This window comes from Kogia breviceps, chromosome 7, assembly GCF_026419965.1.
Source record: "Kogia breviceps isolate mKogBre1 chromosome 7, mKogBre1 haplotype 1, whole genome shotgun sequence".
NCBI classification, from domain to species: Eukaryota; Metazoa; Chordata; class Mammalia; order Artiodactyla; family Physeteridae; genus Kogia; species Kogia breviceps.
The window spans coordinates 73,875,029-73,890,561 of record NC_081316.1 but is presented as its reverse complement, the minus strand read 5'-3'; the positions used below and the strand labels follow the sequence as shown (position 1 = coordinate 73,890,561).

Sequence of the window (15,533 nt, the reverse complement as noted above, 5' to 3'; positions counted from 1 at the left end):
AGTAGGAAACTGTAACTAAGGGAAGGCAGTTTGGGATTGGTTCCCAGCCCAAAATGGAGAGAAAAAGAGCCTAAGAATACTGTATAAGCAGACACTATATGAGGCAGAAAAAAGAAAGGGTCCTCAAGGGCTGAGAGCCAGAAAGTCCAAATAAGAATAAAAAATTAGGAGAAGATGGGGAACTGATGGGCCTTTGACAGTCTAAAGGGGGAAAAAGGTGGTGTGCATTAGGGAAGGAATTATTGGGTTGAAATTTGAGCAGGGAAGTTGAAAAATTCTTCTGGCTGGGGAGAAGGGAGATTCTACTGACTGGGGGAAAATGGATTTTACAACAGTAGAGGAGAAAAAGCAGGACAGAGAGGAAGTGAGGCTGCTAATTAAGAGAGAGAGAGGGCTTTTCAGAGACCCAAGAAAAATGACTGCAGAGCTAAATTCTTAGTCCCTTTCAGCCTACCCTGTAAGGGGTTCCAGTAACAATGAGTTGGGCACAGCCAGAGTAGGCGAGGGAACAGGAGGCATGGGAGCACTGAAGGGCGTGCAGAGAAATATCTGAAGCCCGTGCACACCCTTTGGTTTCTGTTATTTATTTTTAAAATGGCAAGAACTGTACTGCAGCAGGAAAAACCCTGGCCACGATTGCTGCTGCAGACCCCTGAAAGGTGGGGGAAGCCTTCAGTGTCTGAGGCAAGCAAACTTCAAACAGCAGCAGCCTGGCCAGAAGACAACTCCACAAGCCAGGAGAGGGTTCAGCTGGAAAGATCACTGCGCTGGGAGTTGAGAGGCCTGATGCAGCCCAGCTTGGCTGAGAATTCACTCTGCTTCGTTGATTCCTCACAGCTTCATCTAGAAAACAAAGGCCACGGCTAGTTGATCGTAGTTTCAGAGAGGCAAAGAGTCTTATTCAGATGATCTCAAGTGCATGATCTCAAGTGATGGGGGTTTAGTTTAAGGATGTACGTGGACAAGAAGTCTGAAAAAATAGACAAGGCAGACTAGAGGCTGAGCAGACACCGCAGGAGAGCTGGACCTTAAGGAGGAGGAACATGAAGGGTGCTCAGAACCTAAGGCAGCAAGAGAGGCCTCATTGGTAGAAGTTTCTGGACTGTCAGTCTGGTGTCCTGCCACTAACATGACTCTGTTCTGTTCTCTTGCTACCGGATGGCTTCCTGACCCTCCTCTCTGGATCTTTTCTCTCCATCTTTGTTTCTGCCCGAAGTAAGGATTTTTCTGTAGGCTCTAATCCTGAGCCCAAGACTTGTTCTTAGTGGATGAAGAAGATGATGAAGATAATAGCAGCTAACATTTATTGAGTGTCTACTCTGTGCCAGGCACTGTTCTAAACACATTATAGTTCTTAAATCACTTCATCTTCTTACCAACCTTATGGGGCAAGAACCATCATTATCCCCAGTTGGAAAAAGCTGAGGCCCAGTGAAGCAGTTTCCCATGGTCACACAGCTAGTAAGTGTCATAACCAGCGTTCAGGTCCAGGCAGTAAACTCCAGAGCCTGTGCTCTGCTTACCACCCCACTGCTCCCAGCAAGGATGGAAGGAGTGAGCTGCTAGAGGTCTTCAATTCCTGTTTCCCTCAATGATCACCCAAAGAGCAGTCAACTGTCTATTCTTATCCACCTGTTTAGGACTTTTTGGGGGGGTATTTTTCAATCTGTACCAGCTCTGAGGGGTGGTCCTATCCTGAATTTACTGTGTGTTACATCTTGATGGACTAAGGTGTTTCCCGTTATGAATTGCTTGACATGGGATGGACAGGGAGGTGGGCTGGCAAGAGAGGTGACTGAGGATCTGATTCACTACAAAGAATGGCACAGACAAAGGCATCCAAGCATGGTAACAGAAGGATTACAAACGTCTCAGCCCTATTAGGAAATCTAGGCAAAGATGTGGGACTAGAATTGAGGATGAGGGGGGGTGGTGGTGGCCATTAAGCCACAAGAATGAATGAACTTTCCTAAGGAGAGTGTACAACGTGGTGACTCCAACTACATTTATCAGATTCTTGCTCTGCAAGTCTAAATACCAGATGAATCCCAACAATAGATTTTTTTATTAATTTGCCTTTTTTTTTTTTCTATTTTTGTAATGATTGCAGAGTAGTTTTGCTGAAATGGACTTCACATGGTCTTAGGATATCCACCAGGGAATATCTCACTGCCCCCCTCTTAACACCTAACTGCCCAGGCCATGCTTTATAGACAGGCTGGTGACGATTGGAAGGACAGTTAGAAATCAAGCGCTTGTTGGCAATGATCTAGGTATAGTGCTTTTAGTCAGTTACGTATTTCGGTAGGAAAACATGGCTTAAGTTCTTCAACTGGAATTGTACAAATACAGTTTGTACACGCCATTCCTTAATCCACAAAATAAAAGGACAAACCAGAAAGATGCATTTCCAAAGTATTGGGGCTGATCAAATCTTTTTCTGATTATGTTCTTTTGGATTTCAACTGTCTAAGCTCTAGAAATATGGGAACAGGTCAGGCCTGGAGCATTCTACATCAAGATCCATTGATAGAATTCAAAGTCTTACTAAGGGGCTGTGCAAGCCAGATGCTGTTGCTTTAACTTGACTTTTCCCTGCATTTGGAGAGTGCCCCAGCCAGGTAAGGGCTTCCACTCACAAGCATCATCTTCTGTGTATAATTTGAAATATTTTACACTGTGCTCCCATTTAGGATTCTTACACTTTTTTTTTAACTTAAAAATTGTTCCATATTTACACTTATATCCATAGGTCTGTTTACGTGATCACTTATAGTTTTTAATAACTTCATGGAATCCTGTTGAATTGCTATACTGAATTTACTTAATGTTCCCCTGGATTGGACATTTAAACCGATTCGATTTTGGTTTTTATTAATATGCTGTTAGAAACTTTGTTCACGTTGTTTACTTTCTTCCTTTCTCTCTCTCTTTTCCTTTTGAGTATTTCCTTGGGAATATAGTCCCAAAGAAAAATGAAGGATCAGAGGTTTTATAGCTCTTGTTCCATAGCGTCAGACAGCCTGCAAAAACACTGAAGTCATTCACAGTGCCCCCAGCGATGGTTGAGCACACTTGTTCCCGACAGCTCTGCCAGTATTGTTCTATCATTGTCTCTTATGCTGTTTTTAAGTAGGTATACAGTTATTTTGATTCATATTTCTTAAATTATTAGTGATGTGGAACATTTTCCCATGGTTGGTTTATCAGGTACATTTCCAGGGAACAGAATGCGTATATAAAGTGGCTGGCACAGGTTACTGCTTAATAATGTTCTTTCTCTCTCCCTCTTTTCCCTTTCCCTCATTAGTCATTGGTCAAATAGGGTGTCATTACTGATGACAATATGCTTATATCACAATATAAGATTTCATTCCTATTTTGGATCGTAAATATTTATCCATTATATCTATCATAATTTAAAACTTTCTTTTGCTCCCTTTATATTTGTTTTGTTAGTTTTTATTAAGGAGACTTTATTTTTTTATTGAAGTATAGTTGACTTACAATGTTGTGTTAATTACCGCTGTGCAGCAAAGTGATTCTCTTATACATACATACATATATATATATATATATATATATATACATTCTTTTTTTATATTCTTTTCCATTATGGTTTTCATAGGATATTGAATATAGTTCTCTGTGCTGTACAGTAAGACCTTGTTGTTTATCCATTCTATATATAACAGCTTACATCTGCTAACCCCAACCTCCCACTCCATCCTTCTCCCAACCCCCTCCCCCTTGGCAACCACCAGTCTGTGCTCTATGTCTATGATTCTGTTTCTGTTTCATAGATAGGTTCATTTGTGTCATATTTTAGGTTCCACATATAAGTGGTATCATATGGCATTTGTCTTTCTCTTTCTTCACTTAGTGTGATAATCTCTAGTTGAATCCATGTTGCTGCAAATGGCATTATTTTGTTCTTTTTTATGGCCGAGTAATATTCCACTGTATATATGTACCACATCTTCTTTATCCATTCATCTGTCAATGGACATTTAGGTTGTTTTCATGTCTTGGCTATTGTGAATAGTGCTGCTATAAACATAGGGGTGCATGTATCTTCTTTAATTATAGTTTTATCCAGATATATGCCCAGGCTATTCTGACTGGTGTGAGGTGGTACCTCATTGTAGTTTTGATTTTCATTTCTCTAATTGTTAGTGATGTTGAACATCCTTTTGTTGAGCATCCTATTGGCCATCTGTATGTCTTCTTTGGAGAAATGTCTAGGTCTTCTGCCCATTTTTGGATAGGGTTGTTTGTTTTTTTGTTGTTGAGTTGTATGAACTGTTTGTATATTTTGGAAATTAAGCCCTTGTTGGTCGCATCATTTGCAAATATTTTCTGCCACTCAGTAAGTTTTCTTTTCATTTTGTTTATGGTTTCCTTTGCTGTGCAAAAGCTTATAAGTCTGATTAAGTCCCATTTGTTTATTTTTGTTTTTATTTCTATTGCCTTGGGAGACTGACATAAGAAAACATTGGTATGATTTATGTTAGAGAATGTTTTGCCTATGTTCTCTTCTAGGAATTTTATGGTGTTATGTCTTATGTTCAAGTCTTTAAGCCATTTTGAGTTTATTTTTGTATATGGTGAGAGGGTATGTTCTAACTTCATTGATTTACATGCAGCTGTCCAACTTTCCCAACACTACTTGATGAAGAGACTGTCTTTTTCCCATTGTATATTCTTGCCTCCTTGGTTGAAGATTAATTGACCATAGGTGTGTGGGTTTACTTCTGGGCTTTCTATTCTCTTCCATTGATCCGTATGTCTGTTTTTGTTCCAATACCACACTGTTTTGATTACTGTAGCTTTGTAGTAATATTTGAAGTCTGGGAGAGTTATGCCTCCTGCTTTGTTCTTTTTCCTCAGGATTGCTTTAGCAATTCTGGGTCTTTTATGGTACTGTGTAAATTTTATGGATTATTTGTTCTAGTTCTGTGAAAAATGTCATGGGTAATTTGATAGGGATTGCATTAAATCTGTAGATTGCTTTGGGTAGTATGGCCATTTTAACAACGTTGATTCTTCCAATCCAAGAGCATGGGGTATCTTTCCATTTCCTTAATTTCCTTTATTATGTTTTATAGTTCTCAGAATACAAGTCTGTCACCTCCTTTGTCAGGTTTATTCCTATGTATTTTATTTTGGGGGGTGTGATTTTAAAAGGTTTTTTTTTTAAATTTTCCCTTTCTGATACTTCATTGTTGCTGTAAAGAAATGCAACCAATTTCTGTATGTTAATCTTGTATCCTGCTACTTTGCAGAATCCGTTTATCAGTTCTAGTAGTTTTTGTGTGGAGTTTTAAGGGTTTTCTATATATAGTATCATATCATTTGCATATAATGACAGTTTTACCTCTTCCCTTTCAATTTGGATATATTTTATTTCTTTTTCTTGTCTAATTTCTGTGGCTTGGACTTCCAATACTGTGTTGAATAGAAGAGGTGAGAGTGGGCATCCTTGTCTTGTTCCAGATTTTAGTGGGAAGGCTTTCAGCTTTTCCCCATTGAGTACTATATTAGCTGTGGGTTTGTCATAAATAGCTTTTATTATCTTGAGATATGTTCCCTTTATACCCACTTTGGTAAGAGTTTTTATCATGAATAAAATGGACGTTGAATTTTGTCACATGCTTTTTCTGCATATATTGAGATGATCCATGTGGTTTTTGTCTTTTCTTTTGTTTATGTGGTGTATCACATTGTCTGATTTGTATATGTTGAATCATCCATGTGAACTTGGGATGAATCCTACTTGGTTGTGGTGTATGATCTTTTTTATGTGTTGTTGGATTCAGTCTGCTAATATTTTGTTGATAATTTTTAGGAGACTTTAAATAGACTTCAAAATATTTGAATCTACCTCCCTCCTGCCTTATAATACTATTTAGTCTGTCAATAGTCATGAAGTCATCTCTCAGCTATAACTGGGATAAATACCCTTTTTTTAAAGTGACCAATTTGGAAAGTATTATCATGTTTGGTAAATTATGGATATAATCTACTTTCCTTCTTATTGATACCAGATTGTTCCACCAGCATTTATGAAATAGTGATTCTGTCATCCATTTATTGTGGTTCTTAGTTTTTTGTTTGTTTGTTTGTTTGCTGTATCCTAAGAACTTATATGTGCTTAAATTCATCTCTGGAATCACTATTTTATTGGAGTCTTTGTACTGGCTTTGATCCAACAAAATTCAGTTTTGATGAAGATCACTTTATAATATATCCTTAAATTTGATTATTACATCCTCCAATCTTCTTTGGTATTATTGTGTATTTAGTTTTCCTTATTAATTTTGCTAGTGATTAATCACATACTAGAGCAGGCTCGCAGGAATTTTATTGTTCTTATGTTAATCTGTTTTTTGTTTTATAGACTAATGTTAGTGATATTACTCTAAATTTTCTAAATCAGGAGCAATGGCTGTAACTTTATTTAGGTATTTCTTTATTCTTCTTCCCATTATAGTTTTATCATTTTTACTTCACTACATATCTTATTGATCTAGATTTGTAGATTCTCAAGTATTTTATTTTTTTTCAGTATTGGGGATAGTACCATTTTTCATTGCCTTTTCTAGCTCTACATCTTTGGTGTGCATTGGATTTTTCTTGCATTTTCTATTTACACTATTGTATCATCTGCAAAAAAGTGGTATTTCTATTTCTGCCTTTCCTATATTTATTCACTATTTCTTGTTCATCTTGTCCTGCAATCTTTTTTACTATGACCTCCAATAGAGGTGCTGAGAGGAGCATCTTAGACCTCTGCCTGTGTTTGCAAAGTAAAACCCCCAGTACTGTGCTATGCACTACAGTTAACAGCTACTAGCCACTGGTAGATATTTAAATTCAAATAAACTAAAAGTTAAGTAAAATTTAAAAATCCGTTTTTCAGTCACACTAGCCACATTTAAGTATGCGATATGGCACATGTGACTAGTTACTGCTATACTGGACAGTGCAGGAATAAAGGTTTCCATCATTGCAGAAAATGTGAATGGACAGCTGTCATCTAGGATCTCCACACTAAAAATAATATTGAAACTCTGATTTAAATCTCCAATCTTTTTTTTTTTTTTTTTTTTTTTGTGTGTGTGTGTGTGGTACGCGGGCCTCTCACCGTTGTGGCCTCTCCCATTGTGGAGCACAGGCTCCAGACGCGCAGGCTCAGTGGCCATGGCTCACAGGCCCAGCCGCTCCGCAGCATGTGGGATCTTCCCGGACCGGGGCACGAACCCGTGTCCCCTGCATCTGCAGGCGGATTCTCAACCACAGCGCCACCAGGGAAGCCCTTCAGTCTTTTTTTATCTCAAGGAATACACCCCCTCTTCCAATTTCAAAGGTTCTTATAAAGAGTTAATGTTGAATGTTAATGATGGTCTGCTCAGCATCCACCAAAATAATTCTTAGATTTAAAAATATTTTTTTTCTATCAAAGTGTTGAACTATCCTAATAATTTCCCCATGTAGTGCTAATTCTATCTTCATAGGATAGCTCATATTGTTTGTTTTTGAAATATTTCCCCTTTCTGTCTGTAGGATATTATTTGTGATTTATTAAATTACATTCTTGAGTAAGACAGTCCTATAATTCCAAACACCCCTGCCGCGCACAGTGTCATCCTCATTAGTGTTCAATCAAGACCTTATTTATTTCCTAATATGAGTAGTATAACATATCTTGTCTATATTTTGAAATAGTTTATGTAACTGGTATGTGAAAATTTAGTGATGCTCTCCTGAGAATCCATTAGGGGCTTCTTTTAGAAATGTTTGGCGGGAACAAAATTTTCCCTAACAGTTCCTCTGATATGAGTCTCTGCATGTTTGTAATTTTTTATTCAACATAATTAGTTCAGCAAGCACCATTGGATCTAAACTTCTGGTAAAACACTAAGCAAAGTGCTGGATGACAACATGAATGTGCCATTGGCGATAAAAAAGAAGGAGGATTTTCACCTTCCCTCTTCATTGGATTCTTCAAGGCTTCCCCCTACCCTTCAACCCCCCTGCCCCACTGGACTCCCCAACATAAGTCACCAGGTCAGTCTCCTCATCTCCCCACCCCCGTCCCTTGACCTCATTACCTCTTCCCAACTCCGAGTTTCTTGTGCAGAGAATGCCCTTTTCCTCTTCACCTCTCATTCACCCTGAGGACCCACCCAAAGTTCCTGTCTTTGCGATTTTCCCTGAGTGATTTCTCTCTGCCCTCACCTTAATGTATTCCTCGAGTGTGTCATTCTTTTTGGCAAATAACTATTCACAGCCTTGTCATATTATCTAATTATCTTCTGTGTCATTATGTACATGTCATATGTCCAATATCCCTGTAGGGGTGGGCGTGGAGGGAGATTTCAGGTCTTCTATTTCTTTTGTTTAGCAAACAGAGTCCAGGATATAGAGCTGAGTATGTGGCAGGTATTAAGAGATACTTGTTGAATAAATATTTTGATAAATTAAGGAATCTCACTTCGTTACCAGGCAAAACTAGTAAAATCTGTGGCCAAGGGCGGGTTTTATTAGCTTTAGTAAACTAGTATAACTTACTAGGAGAAAAAGGCAAAGGAGAGTACATAAAGGACCGTACTCATCTTCCAAGTTTGTTAATTCAGCCACTGTTTCCCCTTCACTCAACAGATAACTCTTGAGTATCTCCTATGTGCTAGATGTGGGAGATACAGGGTTGAACAAAATCAACATGGCCCCTGGCTTCATGGTATTCACAGTCTAGCAGGGGAGATTGGTATTAAACCAGGAAACCAACAAATACATAATTCCAAATTGTACTGAGTGCTATAAAGGAAAGAGAAGGATATGGACAATTAATGTTAGCCTGGGTGGTCGATCAGGGCCTCGGTCAGATTAGGAAGTGACATTTAAGCTGAGAGCTGAAGGACTGGTCATTAGCCAAGTGAAGCCAAATAAAGAAGCCGGACAGAGGGAACAGCATGTTCAAAGGCTGTGAAGCATGAAAGAGCTTAGTGGGTTTGAGACACAGTTAAAGGTTAGTGTGTGACTGGAGCACATGGTGCATAAAGGGGAAATTGACATGGTTGAGGCAGATCCAGATCCAAAAGTACTTGGGTTTTAGGCCATCTGATGTACATGTTAGAGATTTTTCTAAGCCAATATATGTGCCCACTACTGCTCCAAGCAATATACGTATACTATCTTATTTAGTACTGAGAACATCCATATTATGTAGGTTCTTTTATTATGCCCATTTTTCAGTTGAGGAAAACAAAGCTCAGAGATGTTAAACAACTAGCCTAGGGGTCACACAGAATGTTGGTGAAGGGGTGAATATATAACCAGGTTGCCTTGAGCCTCCAGGGCCCAAGTTCTGACCGCTGGGTGGCTGACAGAGTTGGGCGGTGTAGGAGCAGGCAGATAAGTTAGGGGCTCTTTCAGCAGTCCAGGTGAGAAGCCAGAGCTTGGACCAGGGGATGCTGTGTAACTGGGGGAGAAATCAGTTTGGCATCAGGGCAAGAGGAGAGAAAGGGAAATATGATATAAGGGAATAAATATATTTGCTTTACTTAAACTTTTTAAAAAGGCTTTGAAATCTCGTTTTAAAGAATTTAGGAAAAAACTAACCAGCAAAAGCATAACATGAAAATTAGGATCAGAAATGCAGTACAAATCGGATTAATAAAGCAAGTTTTTTGTTTTTTTTTTTAAATTGGTACAGTGGAAAAGAAGAAAAGTGAAAAAGGAAATATAATTATTATAAAAGAAGTGGGCCATTTGTATGGAATATCATTTATAACTCCTTGCTAAATTAGCTAACCAAGCTGAAAAGATAACTTAAGTCGAGTGAGATAATGAAATTGGTCAACAGTTTATTGTCATGAGATCTGATATGAGATCTATGCCCTCTGTGGGGCCCATTCTTTTTCTTTTTCGCCTTCTTCTTTCCCTGTCTGTTGAAGTCTGACCAGTCTTCATGATCCTGTTCAAATCCCTTCCTAAAATAGAAAAATGAAACCATCAACATGTATACATAATTATTTTAGCCCAAATCAACAATTACCATCAGTAGAGACAGCCTTGCTGTAGTACAAGCAAAGGTTACGTTATGTTCAGCCTTTTCTGTTGAAGAGAGCAAAGATGGGTTTCATCTGCTTTAGAAATGCTTTCTACCACAACAGACATATTTTTTTAAAAAGCAAGTTTTGTACCATAAACATTTACTAGAAATGTTTATCATATGGATTACCAAGTGGGCTGAATAAAATTAGAAGGAAGCATCTAAGGGCAAATTTAGGTTATAAATGTTTAGGTAAAAACGTCAAGTTATAGGTGCTGTACTGCTCACTTTTATTCTCTCCAGAAAAGGTGAATGACAGTGGTGAGAAGTAAATTACCATCAGGTTCTCCAACTGAGATGCGAGGAAACCTGTTTCCGGTTTCCAACGAGCAGGACTGTGTCTATCTAGGTGTGTGCCCAGACGCTCCTCTACTGACAGGGCAGGAGAGGGAGGAAGAACCCTTGGGAGTGGCTGCCAGGTCCCACCTCATGTCCGTCTACTCCAAAGCTTCCTCCTCCTGGGGGAAGTCTCCCCAGCTGTGGAAAACTTCACACCTGGGACGGGGCTCACTACCAGCCTATGGGACCTCCCTTAGAGAGCCAGCAGCTCTTCTCCATGGACCAATTGCTGTCTATGACGGGGGGCTGGGAAACTTGTAGAACAATGGTGGAGGATGAATAGAGAAGTTGGGCAAAAAATGGAGTCTCAAGCCGTGTGCATTAGGCATTGCCAGATTACAGTGTCTGCATCATAATCGAAAGCAGTTTCGCTTTCATATATCAAGTTCAGGCCACTCGAGTTTCCTTTTCCATATAGAGTCCCTCATGTGAAAGGAAGGAAGAAAAGTAAGATAAGCAGAGGGAAGAAGAGAAGCAGCAGAGAGGATGGATAACTAGATGCTAACACTAGGCCGATCAGTTATTCATTCATGCACTCTTGCATGCATTCAACATTACTAAGCCAGGGCTGAGTGGGCTCCTGAGATACCAAGGTACCATCGTGAGGTATCTCCTTTGGATGGTCAGCCACATGTTCACAGATACTGGTATGTCTAGATGTTATATGCAAAGTCCCTGGCATAGCATCTGGCACATATTCGGTACTTGGCAAACCCTGACTGTCATCACATCACCATCGCAATCATCGTTACAAAGCTGTGAGATCCTCGAGGACAAGACAGGTTGTTCTTAAATCTTGGAACTTCTGGGTTGGCAAAGTGTCTAGTGCAGAGATCAGACTCCGTGAACATTACATTGACCTATTGACCAACTGAATGAAGACATTTTTGAGCACATACTCCACGCTGGCACCTTTAAAAGGCATGGAGAGGGCTTCCCTGGTGGCACAGTGGTTGCGAGTCCGCCTGCCGACCCGGGGGACGCCGGTTCGTGCCCCGGTCCAGGAAGATCCCACATGCCGCACAGCGGCTGGGCCCATGAGCCATGGCCGCTGAGCCTGCGTGTCCAGAGCCTGTGCTCCACAACGGGAGAGGCCACAGCGGTGAGAAGCCTGGGTACCGCAAAAAAAAAAAAAAAAAAAAAAAAAAAAAAAAGGCACAGAGAAAGCTTCTGAGACTGACATTTGTCCTACAACAAGATGGGGCATAAATTTAAAATGTTGTAAATTGAAAAGTCAATATACGGGTAACATTTGCCAAGTGCCAAGTGAACAGAAACAGAAGCTTCAGGAATTTGGGGGAGGACTAAATTCTGTGGATTGGTAGGGAGAGTGGGACATGTCTTAATCCAGAATTTAATCAAGTTCAGAGTCTTGTTTTTTTATTTAATTTGGTTGCACTGGGTCTTAGTTGCGGCAGGCGGGCTCCTTACTTATGGCTTGCCAGCTCCTTAGTTGTGGCATGCAAATTCCCTGACCAGGGATCTAGAAACCCAAGCCCCCTGCATTGGGAGCTCAGAGTCTTAACCACTGACCCACCAGGGAAGTCCCAGGTTCAGAGTCTTAAAAGAAGCGCTGACCCTTTAACTCTTTGGCAGTGGGAATGGGGAAGAAAAAACTCTCCCCCAAGGCATGAGATTACAGACCCTCTCATTCTGTTGTGTGCTGGTAAATATTTAACAACCAGTTCTCCAGGAAAAAAAAAATATGTGTATGAATGCATAAGTATATATAAGTCTTATTGATATGAAGGATCTGTAGCACACAGTTCATAAGTAATAATAAAATGTCTAATCCTCTTTCTTGTAAATTCCACAAGCCAGTTGATCCTCACTGAATGTTTTTGTTGATTTTTGTGTCATGTTATCCATAGCAGACCTATGGTCGCAGTTCAATCACGATTTGACTAGCGGAATTTCATCCCAGTCCACTAACTCGCAATGCATTTACTGTCATTAAATCTGATATGTGATCTGCTAAACTATTTCTCACTCTTGTGCAGTGGTTTGGCATACGATTTTTCAACTTTACAATGGCGAGAAAGCTATATACATTCAATAGAAGCTGTACTTTGATTTTTGAATTTTGATCTTTTCCCCGGCTGGCGATGGGCGGTATGATACTCTCTCGTGATGCTGGGCAGTGGCAGCAGACACAGCTCCCAGTCAGCCACGCCACTATGAAGGGGAACGACCGATACGCTTACAACCATTCTGCACCCGTGCAACCAGTCTGTTTTTCACTTTCAATACAGCATTCAGTCAATTACATGAGACATCCCCACATTTCATTATAAAATAGGCTTTGTGTGAGATGAGTTTGCCCAACTGTAGGTTAATATAAGTGTTCTGAGAATGTGTAAGGTAGGCTAGGCTAAGCTATGATGTTTGGCAGCTTAAGTGTATTAAATGCATTTTCGACATCCGCTATTTTAGACTTAACAGTGGGTTTATCAGGATGTAACGTCATCAAAAGTCAAGGATGATCTGTGTTATATTCACTCAACTGAAACCTCTTTCAGCTTCAGCATTACATTTGTCAGAGCTTACTCATTCACCACCAACCTCAACACCTTCTTTGCCGAATCAGATAATCGTTTTCAAATACTGGGAGAGTGTTTTCTTCTTCTTCTTTTTTTTAATACTATTCACAATGTAATGACTACAGACATGACTCACATTTTTTTTTCTTGGATTGAAAAGATTTATTTTGTATTCTTCAAGCCTCAGCGAACACTAACTTGCAGTTATTCACAGTCTAGTTACCCAATTCTGGGCTGTCTGAGCTCCATGAATCTGCTTTCCTCTACACAGGCCCAATTTTGGGTGGAGCGTTTTCTTGTTGTTGTTTTTTTAAACATCTTTATTGGAGTATAATTGCTTCACAATAGTGTGTTAGTTTCTGCTTTATAACAAAGTGAGTCAACCATACATATACATATATCCCCATATCTCCTCCCTCTTGCATCTCCCTCCCACCCTCCCTATCCCACCCCTCTAGATGGACATGACTCACTTTTCAGTTTAATCTGCATTATTGACATTTCTTCCATCACTTCCTTAACTCTAGATAATCAACAGAGCAAGAAACCAAGCTCTGACTTGCAGTGTTTGCTATTTATATACTTGTGTGTATAAATACCACCCCTGTCGTGGCCAGTTTTGTGATATCCTTGAACGTGGACTTGGGAAGAGATACGTGATATAACACATCATTGTGTAGTATTTCTACCACATAGATCCTATAAATGTACATAATCCCAAGAGCATATATAACAAAATAAGTGATGAGTTTTGAGTATCTATTACCCTTGTTTTTCAGCATGATTTATTTAATTAGAAGTGTATGATTTAAATTTTAATAATGGCTGTTTTTAACAACCGGCTCCATGAGTTCCTGAAAACATAATACCCGAGAGCGGGTGGGAGCTGCTCCAACACCCCAACTCACCCCACTCCTGATGAGCAGGGAGGTCTCCTCTCTGGGGAGGAACTCCGTACTTCCCTTCACCTTCCCCCTCCCAGACATACAGGTCGTAGTTGCTCATGCTCACACACAGCCTCACACAGAGGCTCATTTCTTTCCAGAACTTGATACCAGGTGTGCTGTGGAGGGTTTGACGTGGATCTTGCCCAAGCCCATTACTCACCCTGATCCTGACGTTTGATGCAGTCCCTAACAGCTTCACAGTTCACACTTGTTTCCATGATCTCTTTCTTTAAAGATAAACGCGAGGAGGAAGGATCTCAGGATGGTGATAAACGGAGCAGTGGGGCAAGCCGTCCAGTTAGTTGCCCTGAGGTGTCCTTCACAACCCCCTCCTGCCCTGCTTCCCGAAAGAGACCCAAACCTGCCTAATGGGTTAGGGAACTTTTCTACCTTTTTTTTCTGCCACTAGAACAAAAAGACACGATTCCTAACATTAAAGGCACAAATTTTTATCAGTAAAGCAAATTTTTTATTGAGAAATTTGACCAAAACAAGCTCCCCTGGCTCCACCCTTGGCCATATTTTCCTTTCTTAAGCAATATCCCTTTCACACAAATGTGAAAAAACTGCCAAGTGGGGTGTGGGAAAAACCTGCCTGCCCCTGTCCCCAGGCTGACTCATGGCAGTTTATTTTTGCATTGGTTGGTAAATAGCTGCTCCCCGATTTTCACCAGTACCCCCACCCTCCGAGGGCAAGCTTGCCCCTCCCTTGGCCCCTCCCACAGTCCGACACCAGCAGGCACCCCTACATCTTCCCACACTGACCGGACAGTGCCCGGATGTTGCCCATTGTCCAGTATTTTGACCATCACCTGTCCTGCATCCTCTCGATCCCAGGTTTTGAGGCACAAAATACCCTGTGTGCTCAGCCCTCACCTCCAGATCCAAGCCAAAAGGCTCAGGCCCGTCTCGTGGCTGTGCCATCCCATCTTGGTTTTAATAGAGAGCTCAGAATCAGGAAAGGGTCTTCGGAGTCCAGGCCCCTTCTCTGATGTGTCTGCCCTGCCTATCCCATCTTTGGCTGGTTCCCAAGTGGCTTCACTCATTTATTCCCAACATCTTAGCTCCTTTAAAACCCTCTGAGCTCTCACCTGCCTGACAGCCCCACCGCCATTCCATGCTAGAGCCTTACCATCTACTATTAGACCTTCCAAATGCAGACCCTCTGCCCAACGGGCTGGGCTTTATCAGTTCGTGTCCAGAGGACCCTGAGTCTGATGCCACCTGGAGCCTCATCTCACTCTCCACCGACTTCCCTGCCTCTTGTTACTCTCCTTGTGCCATCAGCACTTAGTCACAGTGCCTCACTTGCCCTTGGGGACTTTTTTCTCATCTTCTGCCGTGGGCCCATACCTGAGCGCTAATCCGAACCCAGCAGCTATGGGAAATTCCCAGCTTTCCGTGTTCTGACTACAGCTCTGGTCTTCATAGAGATAAGCGTTCTAGGTTACATCGAGGTCTCCTGTCCATTTGACCAAAACCAAAAAAGAGATGGAACCTACTTCTCCAGAGGGAAAGGGCTTTTCAAAAGGAGCTGTAATGCGATTGATGTCCAGTCATAGAATCATAGTAAACTCATTTTTTCAATTA

At 40.8% G+C, this 15,533-nt stretch overlaps 2 protein-coding genes and 1 long non-coding RNA gene across 5 annotated transcripts in view; 2 read left to right on the top strand and 1 right to left on the bottom strand.

Annotated features, from left to right (window-relative positions):
* Positions 1 to 15,533, top strand: part of MICAL2 (microtubule associated monooxygenase, calponin and LIM domain containing 2) — a 441,027-nt gene that overhangs the window by 282,494 nt on the left and 143,000 nt on the right. Inside the window, exon 29 of one of the 2 annotated variants that reach the window (XM_067038595.1) lies at positions 10,584 to 10,593. The exons of the other annotated variant lie outside the window; for it this stretch is intronic. The gene's annotated coding sequence lies outside the window, so the exon portion shown is untranslated. Of the gene's footprint in view, positions 1 to 10,583; positions 10,594 to 15,533 lie in introns of those variants that run through there. 2 annotated transcript variants of the gene reach the window in all.
* PARVA (parvin alpha) overlaps positions 1 to 15,533 on the top strand; it is a 180,085-nt gene that overhangs the window by 44,543 nt on the left and 120,009 nt on the right. The gene's annotated exons all lie outside the window — the stretch shown is intronic.
* On the bottom strand, positions 9,845 to 14,373 carry LOC136794510 (uncharacterized). Its single transcript, XR_010841416.1, has 2 exons — positions 14,104 to 14,373; positions 9,845 to 9,995 (listed from the first exon to the last, which is right to left on the bottom strand). It is a non-coding gene; the product is annotated as an uncharacterized lncRNA (long non-coding RNA).